Consider the following 16381-nt stretch of genomic DNA (forward strand, 5'->3'; position numbering starts at 1 on the left):
CTGGCTAGCTTGCATTCGTACCTCATTTTTTTCTCCCCGTATTGTCTTTTTAGTTAAGTTCTGTTGTTCCTTAAAAACTTCCCAATCAAATGTCCTCCCACTCACCTTAGCTCTGTCATATTTCCTTTTTTTTAATGCTATGCAATCTCTGACTTCCTTTGTCAACCACTGTGGCCCCTTTCCCCCCTTTGAATCCTTCCTTCTCTGGGGGATGAACTGATTTTGCACCTTGTGCATTATTCCCAAGAATAACTGCCATTGCTGTTCCACTGTCTTTTCTGCTAGGCTATCCATCCAGTCAACTTTGGCCAGCTCCTCCCTCATGGCTCCATAGTTTCCCCTGTTCATCTGCAACACTGACATCTCCGATCTGCCCTTATCCTTCTCAAATTGCAGATAAAAGCTTATCATATTATGATCACTACCTCCTAATGGCTCCTTTACTGCAAGATCGCTTATCAAATCCTGTTCATTACATAACACTAAATCCAGAATAGTCTTGTCCCTGGTCGGCTCTCGTACAAGCTGTTCCAAGAATGCATCCCGTAGGCACTCTACAAACTCCCTATCCTGTGGTCCAGCACCAACCTGATTCTCCCAGTTCACCTGCATGTTGAAATCCCCCATAACTACTGCAACATTACCTTTGCCACATGCCAATGTTAACTCCCTATTCAACTGGCACCCAATATCCATGCTACTGTTTGGTGGCCTGTAGACAACACCCATTTGGGTCCTTTTGCCCTTACTGTTCCTCAGTTCTATCCACACAGACTCTACTTCTCCTGACCCTATGTCCCCCCTTGCAAAGGACTGAATCTCATTCCTCACCAACAGGGCCACCCCACTCCCTCTGCCCACATTTCTGTCCCTACAATAGCACGTATACCCTTGTACATTCATTTCCCAGGTCTGATCTCCCTGCAGCCATGTCTCCGTTATCCCAACAACATCATAGTTACTCATTCACACCTGGGCTTCAAGCTCATCCGCCTTATTTCTGACACTTTGTGCATTCAGATATAGAATTTTTAACCCATTTCTCCTCTCTCTGTTTGAATCGCTGCCTATTGTGCTTAACCCAGCTCCCCGAACTCCCATCGGGCTATACACCCCTAGAATTTTGTTGTCTTTCCTAAATTTACTTATTCTTTCAACAAATTTAACTCCATGTTCCGTCAGACCATCCCTCTGTACATGATCAGGTGAGAGAGGGGAAAAAGGGGATGGGGACTGGTGAAGGAGAGAGGACAGTGGTGGGGTGCCATTACCCGAAGTTCGAGGAATCAATGTTTGTGTCATCAGGTTGGATGCCACCCAGACGGAATAAAAGTGTGGCCTCATCGCAACTGTAGAGGAGGTCATGGGCTGACATATCGGAATGGGATTTGGGAATGAAATTAAAATCGGTGCCCACTGGGAAATCCCACATCTGGCAGAGTGTAGGTTCTCAGTGAAACAGTCTCCCAATCTCCTCATCTACCAACCCAGCAGCCTCCACGTCCAGAACATTATTCTCCGCAATTTCCACCATCTACATCAGGATTGCACCACCAAGCACATCTTTCCCTGCCCCAGCCATTTTATGCTTTCCTCAGGGATAGCTCCCTACACAACTCCCTTGTCCATTTAACCCTCTCCACTGATCTTCCTCCTGGCACTTATCCTTGCAAACAGAACAAGTGCAACACTTGCCCCTACACCTCCTCCATCACTACCATTCAGGGCCCTAAACAGTCCTTCCAGGTGAGGTGACACTTCACCTGTGAGCCTGCTGGGGTCATATACTGTACTGTATCTGGTACTCCCGGTGTGGCCTCCTTTGTCATCAGTGAGACCTGACGTAGACTGGGAGAGCGTTTCACCGAGCACCTACGCTCTGTCTGCAAGAAGCAGGATCTCCCAGTGGCCACTCATTTTAATTCCACTCCACATTCCCCTTCCGATATGTCAATCCATGTCTCCTCTACTGTCGCGATGAGGCCACACTCAAGTTGGAGGAATACCACCTTATGTACCGTCTGGGTAGCCTCCAACCTGATGGCATAAACATTGAATTCTCTAAGTTACAGTAATGGGCTCCTCCCCCCTCTCCTTCACCATTTTCCATCCCCTTTTCCCTCACTCATCTCGTCTCCTTGCCTGCCCATCACCCCCCTCTGGTGCTCCTCCCCACTTTTCTTTCTTCCATGGCCTTCTGTTCTCCTTTCAGACTCCCCCTTTTCCAGCTCTGTATCTCTTTCACCAGTCAACTTCCCAGCTCTGTACTTTCCCCCTCCCAGTTTCACTCATCATCTTGTGTTTCTCTCTCCCCTCCCCCACATTTTAAATCTACTCATCCTTTTTCCTCCAGTCCCGCTGAAGGGTCTCAGCCCGAAACGTTGACTACTTTTTTCCATAGATGCTGCCAGGCTTGCTGAGTTCCTCCAGCATTTTTATATGTTGCTTGGGTTTCCAGCATCTGCAGATTTTCCTCATTTGCAACTGTGCATCAAAGTGGCTACGTCACAATAAGAACAGACTGAAATCTGGATGAAATGAAAAGAATTCAATTCTGCCTTGTTTCAGCAGTCAACTTAAAGAAATATGTTCAAGAAGTCTGAGTTAAGAAAACTGATTCCCAATGTTACAAATACCTTCAAGAAGCATTTAGTTAACCATTCTCGATTATAGTATACTTAACCTGTGATGATATTTGAATATTTGCAGATTCAGTCAAAACTGAAAATATGTAAACTCTCAAAGACCATACAACATACAATAGTACTTGCAGTAATATCTGGTTGCAGGTAAGACTATGAGCTGCTGGAGAAAACTGGGAGAAATGCATATTCTCCTGTGCAATCAAGGTGCAGTGGTTGTTAATTTGGTATTTGTAATAGGTGGACAAAACAGTTTTGATGTCACTGGAAATCAGCAAATCGTTATAATTTAAAGAGCAAACACGAGGAAATCTGCAGATGCTGGAAATTCAAACAACAACACATACAAAATGCTGGTGGAACACAGCAGGCCAGGCAGCATCTATAGGAGAAGTACTGTCAGCCCGAAATGTCGACAGTGCTTCTCCTATAGATGCTGCCTGGCCTGCTGTGTTCCACCAGCATGTTGTGTGTGTAATTGTTATAACTTGCAATGTTACTGAATTCTTGTGCACAAATTTTAGATATTTCAAAAGTTATCCACTAGTTACAATGCTGTGCCACTCATGGGGGTGGGGAGAGCAAATTTAAAAGTATGGATCAGCTTCTGATTATATTGGAGTTGCCTCTGGGTTTGTCACTGTGGCACTAAGCCTATCATGACTATAAGACCATAAGACATAGGAGTAGAATTGGGCTATTTGGCCCATCAGTCTGCTCCGCCATTTCATCATGACTGATCCATTTTCCTCTCAGCCCCAATCTCCTGTCTCCCCCCACCCACCCCATATCCCTACTTGACTATACTCAAATATACTTGAGAAACAGACTGTTCTTAGATGCTATTGATGCTCTCCATGACTAGTGAGCAAGCTAGAGGCTGAATGGACTGCGTAATGAAATATTCAGCTTTTGTTTTTATAAAGTCCATACAGAATTTTGGCTTTTTATGAAATTGGTTAAGTGAATACTTATCTACAGCAGACATGAATGCTGTGCCCACTCATGTTTCCAATCTGTAAATGTTATGTATTAATGCTATATCTCATTTCAGTGGGAACAGCCTTGTTAGGTTAAAATAAAATTAAATAAAATGTATTTATTTATTTTACAAACCCATTACCAGTCAGGGAAATGTCATGGTAGTGCTCAATCAGGACAGACTGGAGAACTCATCTAGTGAGGCTTTATGGGTGGAACTGAGGAATAAGAAAGGTATGACCACATTAATGGGGCTACATTATAGCCCACCCAACATTCTGCAGAATTTAGAGGAACAAATTCGCAGAGAGACAGCAGACTGAGGCAAGAAAATAAGATTGTTATAATAGGTGACTTTAGCTTTCCACATATTGACAGACTCCCATACTATAAAAGGAGTAGATGGGATAGTTTCAGGAAAATGTCCTTAATCAGTACACAGAAGTCCTAATGAGGGAGTGTGTAATACTTTATCTCCTATTAGGGAATGAGACTGGCCAAGTGATGGTTTATGTAAGGGAACACTTGGCATCTAGTGAGCATAATGCCATTAGTTTCAAAGTAAATATAGAAAGATAGGTCTGGTCCACAGGTTGAGTTTCTAAATTGGAGATCTTCAAAAGTGAAATTTTCAGTACAAACCATATGTGCCCAACACACTAAAAAATAAGACAGTAGATTTAGAGAACCTTGATTTTCAAGAGATAGAGGTCTTGGTTAAAAAAAGATAGGTGCATAGGAATAAATCAGCTACTTGAAGTGTGTAAGAAATGCAAGAGAATAACAAAGAAATAAAAGAAATCTTTAAAAAAAGGCACAAGGTTGCCCTAACAGACAAGCTGAAGAAGAATCTCAAGAGATTCTACAGATATGTTAATAGCAAAAGAATTGCAAGGGACAAAATTGCTCCTCTGGTAAATCAGCATGGTAATCTACGCAAGGAGTCAAAAGAGATGGGGGTGGGAGGAAGAGGGAAGAGAGAGATCTTAAATGGATTTTTTTTTTTGCATCTGTATTTACTCAGGAGACAGGCACAAATTCGAAAGAGGTGAGGCAAAGTAGCAGCAAGTTCATGGACCCTGAGGAGTTGTCTACCGTCTTGAGGCAAATTCGATACATCCCCAGGGCATAACAAGGTGTTCCCTCAGACCCTGTGGGAGGCAAGTGCAAAATTGCTGGGGTCCTAGCAGAGATATCTAAATCATCCTTAGTAACAAGTGAGGTACCAGACGATTAGAGGATTACTAATGTTGTTCTACTAGTTAAGAAACGCTCTAAAAATAAAACCAGGAAATTATAGGCTAGTGAGTCAGTCATCAGTAGTGGAAAAGTAATTGGGAAGTATACTAAGGTATCATATATATGAGTGTTAATTGGACTGATTAGGGATAGTCAGCATGGCTTTGTGTGTGGTAGGTCCTATCTAACGAATGAGTTTTTCCAAGGAAATTACCTGGAAAGTTGATGAAGGCAAGGCATTAGATGTTCCCTACATGGATTTTATCAAGACTTTTGATAACGTCCTGCATGGGAGGTTGATCAAGTAGGTTCAGTCACTTGGCATTCAAGATGAGGTAGTAAATTGGATGAGACATTGGCTTTGTGGGAGAAGCCAGAGAGAGGTAGTAGATGGTTGCCTCTCTGACTAGAGGCTGGTGACTAGTGGAGTGCTGCAGGGATCAGTGCTGGATCTGTCATCTACATCAATGATCTGGGCGATAATGTAGTTAACTGGATTAGCAAATTTGCAGGTATCACCAAGATTGTGGGTGTAGTGGCGAGCATGGACGACCATCAGAGCTGGCAGCAGGATCTGGACCAACTGGAAAAACGGCCTAATAAATGGGAGATGAATTTAATGCAGAGAAGTGCACGGTGTTGCAATTCAGTAGGACCAAACAGGATAGGTTTTACACAGTGAACGTTAGCGCACTGAGGAGCGCGGGAGAACAAAGAGATCTGGGAATACAGCTCTATAATTCATTGAAAGTGGTGTCACAGATAGATAGGGTTGTAAAGAAAGCATTTAGCACATCAGCCTTCATAGATCAAAATACTGAGTACAAAAGATGGGATGTTATGTTGAAGTTGCACAAGATGCTGGTAGGGCCTAATTTGGAGCATTGTGTACAATTTTGGCCATCTACCCTCAGGAAAGATGTAAACAAGGTTGAAAGAATATAATGAAAATTTATAAAGATGCTGCTGAGACTGGAGGACCAGAGTTATAAGGAAAGATTAAATAGGTTAGGACTTTATCCCTTGGAATGTAGAAGATTGAGGAGAAATTTGAGAGATGCACATTATGAGGGGCATAGATAGGGTAAATGCAAATGGGATATTTTCACTAAGGTTGGCTGGGACTACAACTAGAGGGATCATGAGTTAAGAGTGAAAGGTGAAAAGTTTGAGGGGAACATAAGAGAAAAATTCTTCATTCAGAGGGTCTTAAGTGTGTGCATGCAAGCTCGATTTCAATGTTTTAAGAGAAGTACGGATGGTAGGGGTATGGAGGGCTATGGTCCACTCGGGAGTAGTCAGCTTAAATGGTCTGGTGCAGGCTGGATGAGCCGGAGGGACTGTTTCTGTGCTGCATTTTCCAATGACTCTATAAACCGAGCATCATCTGTGCATCAAAACATGGAGAAATGCATAATTTGCATTAATGATAACCACTACTTGGATAGCCAGTGCCTCTTCCCCAGGGCACCACTGATCAGTACAAGAGGACATGGCTTTAAGGTAAGGGGAGGGAAGTTCAAGGGGGATATTAGAAGAAGGTTTTTTTTACTCAGAGAGTGGTTGGTGCGTGGAATGCACTGCCTGAGTCAGTGGTGGAGGCAGATACACTAGTGAAGTTTAAGAGACTACTAGACAGGTATATGGAGGAATTTAAGGTGGGGGGTTATATGGGAGGCAGGGTTTGAGGGTTGGCACAACATTGTGGGCCGAAGGGCCTGTAATGTGCTGTACTATCCTATGTTCTATGTAGTATCCAGGAATGTGCCACCACACATTCTGGCACCAACAACACAACAACAACTGAATACAAGCCCCTTGCCATCTTCCCACCTAATCATTGTTACAAGCCTGCGGTCATTTATTGAGACTGATTCTTTAAGAGCGCCTGAGTGAGGCGCGACTATGACATTTGGAACTCTCCTATGCCCACAAAGGTGGGTTGATCATTGGCATGCAGTGCATAACAGATAAGTGACTGTCATTTTGTATAATCCATAGGAGTGGATTTTGGGATATCCTGTGGGACCATGTGTGTTAACCCATGCCTGGGTATGTTGTGTGGTAACCACTCGAAGACAATATTCCTATGACAGGTCGCTTTTGATGCTAATTCATATGTCAATATGGACAGATTCTACAGACAAGATCTACAGCGGCTATTACTTTGTTTACTTGACATGGAACCTGTGGAATTCTTCGTACTTACCTTCTCTCTCCATTACAATGTGGACTACAAATATCTCTCTCCCATCATTTATTACATGGATGACTGAACTTTCCTACTTTACGATCTCAAGACTCTATGCCTTGTTCCCCCAAACTTGATAGTTTGGGAGCTATACTTACACATATATACACATAACACCGTTAACTTTTGTTTATCTTGTTTAAGTTATAATATTATAAGTAGTTACTAATAAAGATAGTGGTTTTAACATTAAAACCTGACTCAGTGTGAAATCTCCTGCTGCTGGTTCATTTCTAAAACGTTACAGTTCATAACAAAATTGGGGGCTCATCCGAGATATGAACAAAATTGCAGCTTATTGATTAATTGATTATCGATCTAATTGCTTGATTTCTTTTCAATTGATTTTTGTGTGGAAATCAGCAGCAATAGATGTTGATGCATTTCTGGAATCGCCAAGCCCTGAGACATTAGAGAAGGCCAAAAAGGACGACTTGTTGCTTGTCGCTAAAAATCTAAAACTTACTGAGTTAAAACAGTCTATGAAAAAGGTACAGATTCAGAGGATAATAGCTGAGCACTAAGTAGAAAAGGAGGAATTTGAGGCGGAAGTGTTAGAGAGGTTTCCTGAAAGTAAACTTGAGACCCAGTTACAACTAGAACAAATGAAGTTAGATTTAAATTAGAGGCTGGGGAAAGAGGAAGAGACAAACAAAGGCAGGTTGGCTCACAAATAGAGAAAGCTTGGAGACAGTGAGAGAGGGAGGATAGGCAAGTGATAGAGGAGGGACACACTCAGACTGATGGTTTGAGATGTATCTATTTTAATGCAAGAAATATTATGAACAAAGTGAATGAGCTTAGAGCATGGATTAGTACTTGAAGCTATGATGTTGTGGCCATTACAGAGACTTGGAAAGCTCAGGGCCAGGAATAGTTACTTTGAGTGCCGGGTTTTAGATGTTTCAGAAAGGACACGAAGGGAGGCAAAAGAGGTGGGTGGTGGCACTGTTGATCAAAGATAGTGTCACGGCTGCAGAAAAGGAGGAAAACATGGAGGCATTGTCTACAGAGTCTCTGTAGGTGTAAGTTAGGAACAGGAAGGGGTCAATAACTCTACTGGGTGTTTTTATAGACCACCCAATAGTAACAGGGATATTGAGGAGCAGATAGGGAGACAGATTCTGGGAAGGTGTAATAATAACAGGGTTGTTGTGGTGGGAGATTTTAATTTCCTAAATATTGATGGGCATTTCCCTAAAGCAAGGAGTTTAGAATGGGGTGGAGTTTGTTAGGTGTGTTCAGGAAGGTTTCTTGACACAATATGTAGATAAGCCTACAAAGGGAGAGAATGTTCTTGATCTGGTATTAGGAAATGAACCTGGTCAGATCTCAGGTCTCCCAGCGGGAGAGCATTTTGGAGATAGCGATCACAATGCTATCTCCTTTACCAAAGCATTCAAGAGGGATAGGAACAGACAAGTTAGGAAAGCTTTTAATTGGAGTAAGGGGAAATATGAAGTTATCATGCAGGAACTTGGAAGCATAAATTGGGAACAGATGTTCTTAGGGAAATGTGGCAAATGTTCAGGGGATATTTGTGTGGAGTTCTCTGTAGGTAAGTTCCAATGAGACAGGGAAAGAATGGTAGGGTACAGGATCCATGGTGTACAAAGGCTATGGTAAATCTAGTCAAGAAGAAAAGAAGAGCTTACAAAAGTTTCAAAAACTAAGTAATGATAGAGATCTAGAAGATTATAAGGCAAGTAGGAAGGAGCTTAAGAAATTAGGAGAACCAGGAGGGGCCATGAGAAGGCCTTGGCAGACAGGATTTTAAAAAACCCCAAGGCATTCTACAAGTATGTGAAGAGCAAGAGGATAAGACATGAGAGAATAGGACCAATCGAATGTGACAGTGGAAAAGTGTGTATGGAACTGGAGGAAATAGCAAAGGTACTTAATGAGTTGTTTGCTTCAGTATTCAATGCGGAAAAGGATCTTGGCGATTGCAGGGTTGAGTTACAGCGGACTGAAAAGCTTGACCTTGTAGATATTAAGAAAGAGGATGTGCTGGAGCTTTTGGAAAGGATCAAATTGGATACGCCACCAGAACTGTGGGAGGTAAGGGAGGAAATTGCTGAGCCTCTGATGATGATCTTTGCATCATCAATGGGGACAGGAGAGGTTCCAGAGGATTGGAGGGTTGCAGATGTTGTTCCATTATTCAAGGAAGGGAGTAGAGATAGCCCAGGAAATTATAGAACCAGTGAGACTTACTTCAGTGGTTGGTAAGTTGATGGACAAGATCCTGAGAGGCAGGATTTATGAACATTTGGAAAGGCATAATATGATTGGGAATAGACAGCATGGATTTGTGAAAGGCAGGTCGTGCCTTACAAGCCTGATTGAATTTTTTGTGGATGTGACTAAACACATTGATGAAGCTAGAGCAGTGGATGTAGTGTACTGTATATGGATTTCAGCAAGGCATTTGACAAGATACCCCATGTAAGGCTTATTTGAGAAATGAACAAGGCATGGGATCCAAGGGGATATTTCTTTGCAGAATCAGAACTGGCTTGACCACAGAAGGCAAAGAGTGGTTGCAGGTGGGTCATATTCTGCATGGAGGTCGGTCACCAGTGGTGTGCTTCAGGGATATGTTCTGGGAACCCTGCTCTTCATGATTTTTATAAATGACCTGGATGAAGTGGAGGGATGGGTTAGTAAATTTGCTGATGACACAAAGTTTGGAGTGTTGTGGATAGTGTGGAGGGCTGTCAGAGGTTATAGCGGGACATTGATAGGATTCAAAACTGGGCTGAGAAGTGGCAGATGGAGTTCAACCCAGATAAGTGTAAGATGGTTCATTTTGGTAGGTTAAATATGATGAATATAGTACTAATGGTAAGACTCTTGGCAGTGTGGAGGATCAGAGGGATCTTGGGGTCTGAGTCCATAGGGCACTCGAAGCTGCTACGCAGGTTGACTCTGTGGTTAAGAAGTCATACAGTGCATTGGCTTTCATCAATCGCGGGATGAGTTTAGGAGCCGAATGGTAATGTTGCAGCTATATAGGGTCCTGGTCAGACCCCACTTGGAGTACTGTGCTCAGTTCTGGTCGCCTCACTATAGGAAGGATGTGGAAACCATAGAAAGGGTGCAGAGGAGATTTACAAAGGTGTTGTCTGGATTGGGGAGCATGACTTGTGAGAATAGATTGAGTGAACTCAACGTTTTTTCCTTGAAGCAACGGGGGATGAGAGGTGACCTGATAGAGTTGTACAAGATGATGAGAGACATTGTTCATGTGGATAATCAGAGGCTTTTTTCCCAGGGCTGAAATGGATAGCACAAGGGGGCACAGTTTTAAGGTGCTTGGAAGTAGGTACACAGGGGATGGCAGGGGTAAGTTAGTTAGTTGGTTTTTTAAAAAAACACAATGCAGAGAGTGGTGAGTGCATGGAATGGGCTGCCGGCGATGGTGGTGGAGGCAGATACAATAGGGTCTTTTAAGAGACTCCTGGACAGGTACATGGATTTCACCAAAATAGAGGGCTATGGGTAACCCATGGTAATTTATAAGGTAAGCTCATGTTCAGCACAGCTTTGTTGGTCGAAGGGCCTATATTGTGCTATAGGTTTTCTGTTTCTAATGGGAACGGGAAGTGGAAATGAAACAGGCAGCCACTGGGCAATCTTGACTTTTGTGGGGAACAGCATCCCATCAGATGCTTGATGTAGCAGTCCCCAATCTACAGCAAGCGTCACTGATGTAGGGTTCATACAGGAACACTGTATACAATAGATAGCCCAGACAGACTTGCATATGAAGTGTTGCCTCACCTGAAGGACTGTTAGGGGCCTGTATGGTGATGAGAGAGGTGTGGAACACCTGTAGCACTTGCCATAATTGCATGAATAAGTGCCAAGAGGGATATGAGTGGGGAAGATTGACTGGACAAGGAATTCATGTATAGAGTGATCCCTTTGGAAAGCTATGAGGGAGGAGGGTGGAGAAGGAAAGATGTGCTTTGTGCTAGAATCCTGTTGGTGATGGCAGAAGTTACAGAGAATGACGTGCTGGATACAGAGGGTCTTGGGCTGGTAGGTATGACAAGATGTTCTATAATGGAAAGCCTCATCCTGAAGGGAACAGCATTTTTGCAAGTGACAGGGTAGAAAGAGGTATAGTCAAGATAGTTGTGAGAGTTGATAGTTATGTAAAAGATGTCATAAATAGCCTTGCCTCCAGAGATGAAGACAAAGAGATCAGCAAAGGGGAAAAAGATGTTAGAAGTAGACCAAGTAAATTTGGGCAGAGTAAAAGTTGGAGAGAAAGTTGATGAAATTGACGAACTCAGCATGGGTGCATAAAACAGCACCAAAGCAGTTGTCAATTCCTTCTCCAGCCTTTTACCCCTCTCACCCATCACCTCCCAGTTTCTCACTTAATTTTCCCCCTCCCCCATCTTCTCCCGTGTGGTCTCATCCATCAAGCCTGAAACACTGACTATTTATTCCACTCCACAGATGCTGCCCGACTTGCTGAGATCCTCTAGCATTTTATGTGTGCTGCTCAAGATTTTCAGCATCTCGTGGTTATTCTAAGGTTGTACACCTGGACTGCTTATCAGTTCCCCAAAATAACTCAGTCTAGCCATTTTCTGCATTAGAATTCTCTAAATTGAGTAAATTGTCTTTTTGTTGCATTGACTGACACTGTGCTGGATATCTCACCCTAACTGCAGCCTAACTGACATTTTATGCTGTACTAAAGTTAGTTTCACTTGGTTATATTCATGTATGGTTGAAAGATAATCAAACGAACTTGATCTTTTTCTACATCACAGCCAATAAAGGCATCTGTGGGCACGCAAAATAAATAAGATCTCAATTACTCTATATTTCTGAATATTCTGCTTTGTTTCCTGATAGGAACATACAAACTCAGTATTCTCAAAATTTCCACTTTTGTAAGTCTCCCAAATACCAAGCACAACTTGGCCTGGAAACAACCTGTCCCAACTCACTCATGCCAGACCCTTTCTGATATAATCAAAACTGACTTTTCTCCAATTTAGGATCTCAATGCAAGGACCAAACCTATCTTTTTCAATAATTACAATATATTGAAATTAATGGCATTATTTTATTTTATTTAGATATGTCGAAAACAAGCCCTATTGGCTTCACCTATTTATTTCCTGGTGTCTCAAATTTCATTTTTAACACTGTCTGTAAGTCACATGCATACTTCTTAATCATGATTCTAAAGTTCATTAAAAGACCAGGAAAAGCAGGGTCTGTACCAATGGGGCTTTAGAATTCCAATTTCATTTGCTAATAGGTCACCACAGAGTCATTTTTTGAATTCAACATTTTTTTTCTTGTATTCATACTGTTTTCACTTTCTGCTTAGTCTATCACATGGAACTAACCAATTATTTTAATGTGCTTCCAGATTAATTATTCTGAGTACTTAAGGGTCAAATTTATTACATTCCAAGAAAAGTATATCAGTTAGGTGGCTTCTTGGCTTGATCTATGAAATAACTCATCACCGGAAGGACTCACACGGTTTTATGTGGATGCAATTTTTGACCGTATTATTTCTGTGGCAGAGGGCATATTATTAGGGAACCTCACTACTACAGTAGAAGAATACAAATGTGAAGAGAACAAATGGGAGATTGTAACAGTCATAGAACCATAGAACACCACAGCACAGTACAGATCCTTCAGCCCTCCATGTTGTACCGATCCATATAATCCTTAAAAAAGTACTAAACCCACACTACCCCATAACCCTCCATTTTTTTTTTATCCATGTCCCTGTCCAAGAGGGTCTTAAATACTCCTAATGTTTTAGCCTCCACCACCACCCCTGGCAAGTCATTCCAGGCACTCACAACCCTCTGTGTAAAAAACTTACCCCTGATGTCTCCCCTAAACTTCCCTCCCTTAATTTTGTATATATGACCTCTGGTGTTTGTTATTGGTGCCCTGGGAAACAGGTACTGACTATCCACCCTATCTATGCTTGTCATAATCTGGTAGACCTCTATCAAGTCCCCTCTCATTCTTCTATGCTCCAAAGAGAAAAGTCCCAGCTCTGCTAACCTTGCTTCATATGACTTGTTCACCAAACCAGACAACATCCTGGTAGATCTCCTCTGCACCCTCTCCATAGCTTCCGCATCCTTCCTATAATGAGGTGACCAGAATTGAACACAATACTCTAAGTGTGGTCTCACCAGAGATTTGTAGAGTCAACAGTCATCTCCTGTTGCAGTAGTGAACTGTAACAGAGCTGTGCAGAAAGAAATACTCTATATTACAAGGATGGGAGAAAAATTACATACATTTAGAAGTCAGACTTCAAGATTATTTATTATTAAGTGTAAAGATATGCAGAAAACCTTTAGCTTCACCCTACATCTCACAAATAAAGCAGACTGCAATAACAAAGTATATTTAGGTGTTTTAGAAAGATGAATACCTTTGACAACCTGCTAGCACTATCATCACAAAGGTGATGACAGGTGGCCTATTACTGCAGGGTGTACTGCCTGTGACACTTAAGAGAAGGTGGGGGGAGCGGGAGTAATAAAGACAATAGAATATGATCTAAAAGGAAGTGAAAATCTGCAGATGCTGGAAATCCAAGCAACACACAAAATGCTGGAGGAACTCAGCAGGCCAGGCAGCATCCATGGAAAAGAGTAAACAGTTGATGTGTTGAAATGTTCTAACTCCAAAAATAGAAATTTCTCTGCAGTTGATCAATGCTCAATTACAATAACCCTTTAGCTATAATAGTCACATTTAGAAAGTACACATTATTTTATATATACAAGTTCCCAGAATATGTATTCATCAAAACCACTAGGTTATGTTAAATTTCTTTCCTTCTATTCCTTTGAAACCTTGTGTGTCTATAACAGTTTCATATATTCTTGATTTCTTTGCCCTGATATTAATGGCTGAACTTCACCAGTTCTTTGGAATCCCTTCCCTAGACATCTTTGCCTCTCCAGCTTTAAAATTTCTACTTAATATGTCCTAATATATTATTGGTTAGTTGCAAATTTAGAACATGGAACATTACAGTACAGTCCTTTGGCCCACAATGTTGTGTCCTTTTACCTGTCAAAATAAGAAGGGGAGGAGCATAGGACGAGACAATGGTACCTAACAGCGACTCCTTTGCTTGCATCTTTGGAAACTGCTCTATTTCTATCTTTAATATCTCTATTTTTCCCTTTCAGGATTCTTTTGAAGACCCTGACCTAGAGTTACACGCTGACTTTGGTTCTTAGTGGGAATGGGAACTGCTCTCGGGATTTCACGAGTGGTCGATATTCAACATGCCAAGGGCGTGGCCTAAGAGCTCAGCTCACCTTTGAAGGGCCGAGATCTGGTGGCTCTGGAGACGGGCAAATCAACGGTTGGTGTCCTGGCTGGAGATCTGTGTGTTGTGGGAGTCAGAAGATCTATGGCTGTGTGCCCGGAGACCTGAGATCTTTGAGCACAGAGCTTGGAAAAAGTGAGGCAATGGACTTTTAACATCGTAAACCAGCGAGTTGTTTGTTAAGTCTCCCTCTCACTGTGAAACGGAGACATCTCTTTCTACCTTATTAGGGAGAGAGAGAGAGCCTGTGGTATGTCGAATACTGGGTGAATGAGTAATCTTTGGAATACTGCAAGTATGTGTCTTTGCTGTTGCTTTGCTGCATGCTTCAGTGCTCGGGTGGTGGGTGGCAATGCATTTTTTTGCTGGTGGGGGAGAGGGGATCGTTGCTTGCTGCCACTTACACATAGGAGAGAGGGGAGCTGGAGGGGGCTTCGGGGTTCTAACGTTTAACTATCATTCATTCTTTGGGAACACTCCTCTGTTTTCGTGGATGGTTGCAAAGAAAAAGCATTTCAGGATACATATTGTATACATTTCTCTGACATTAAATGTACCTTTGAAACACCTTCTAAATGTTTATGTCTCAACCTCTTCCTCTGGCAGATCATTCCATACACTCACCACCATGTCAATGAAAAAGTTACCCCTCGGGTTCTTATTAAATCTTGCCTCTTAACTTAAACCTAGGCCAACCAATTCTTGGTTCCCCAATCCCTAGGGGGGAGGTATACTAACCTTTAAGATTACCCCTCATTTTCCTATTCTCCATTAATAAAGTCCTAACCTACTCACCCTCTCTTCAAGTCCAAGCAATATTCTTGTTAATTCCCTCTGTACTCCTTCTAGCTTAATGGCATTTATTTTTCCTATAAAGATGACCACCAACACTGAACACAATATTCTGAATATGCCCTCAACAACACCTTGTACAACTGCAACATAACACTCCAACTTTTATGCTCAGTTTCCTGACTGAATGTTAGTGTGCCAAAAATCTTCTTCAACACCTTGAAAACTGTGACTCTTTCAGGGAAGTATGTACTCCTATGACTCTCTTTTCTACAACACTCCCCTGAGCTTACTATTCACTGTAAATATCCCACCAATTTGTCTTCTCAAATGCCCTGCACTAACCCAGATTAAGCTTCATTTGCCATTCATCAGCTCATTTGGTGTTCACCCTGTATCACTGAGTTCCAGATCTCATCACAGCCTTGGGCCAAACATGACACAAAATGCTCAATTTGAGACATGAGGTGTAAAGAGCTGCCTTCAGCCATCAGGCTGTTGAACCAGATGGATAACTTTACTCAACTTCACTCACTCCAACACTGAACTGTTCCCACAACTAATGGACTCGCTTTCAAGGATTTTTCATCCGATGTTCTCGATATTTATTATTTATTTATTATTATTTTGGCTATTTTCCCTCTTTTTGTATTTGCACATTTTATTGCCTTTTGCCCATTGTCTCTTTGTCTTGTTGTGTGCATTTTTTAATTGATTCTATGGGGTTTCTTTGTATTTACTGTCACTGTCAGCAAGAAAATGAATCTCAGGGTTGTATATGGTGACATATACGGACTTAGATAATAAATTTACTTTGAATGTTTGACTAAATAAGGTGTCATGGTACCCTGGTAGAAGTTGCCAGAGGTTGGAATCTCTTGTAAAAAGGCAATATTTCCAATATTATCCAATATTAGTCCAGATAGGATCATGGCAAAAATAAAGATTTATTTTTCAAACTGGCACTTACCACAGTTCAACACCAGTAAGAACAAACTGCTTTGATTAGCACTCTACCATTTACCATGCCTGCAGTATAATCTCTCTATAAAGTGTATCACAGCAATTGCTTAATTCTTCAGCACCATTATTGTTTCTACAACATGGACTAATAAGGGTAAC

General features: G+C 41.9%; 1 protein-coding gene across 1 annotated transcript in view; it reads right to left on the bottom strand.

Moving 5' to 3' along the window:
• The window catches only part of dpp7 (dipeptidyl-peptidase 7), a 63543-nt gene that overhangs the window by 22515 nt on the left and 24647 nt on the right, over positions 1 to 16381 (bottom strand). The gene's annotated exons all lie outside the window — the stretch shown is intronic.

This window comes from Hemitrygon akajei, chromosome 7 (assembly GCF_048418815.1).
Source record: "Hemitrygon akajei chromosome 7, sHemAka1.3, whole genome shotgun sequence".
Lineage (NCBI taxonomy): Eukaryota > Metazoa > Chordata > Chondrichthyes > Myliobatiformes > Dasyatidae > Hemitrygon > Hemitrygon akajei.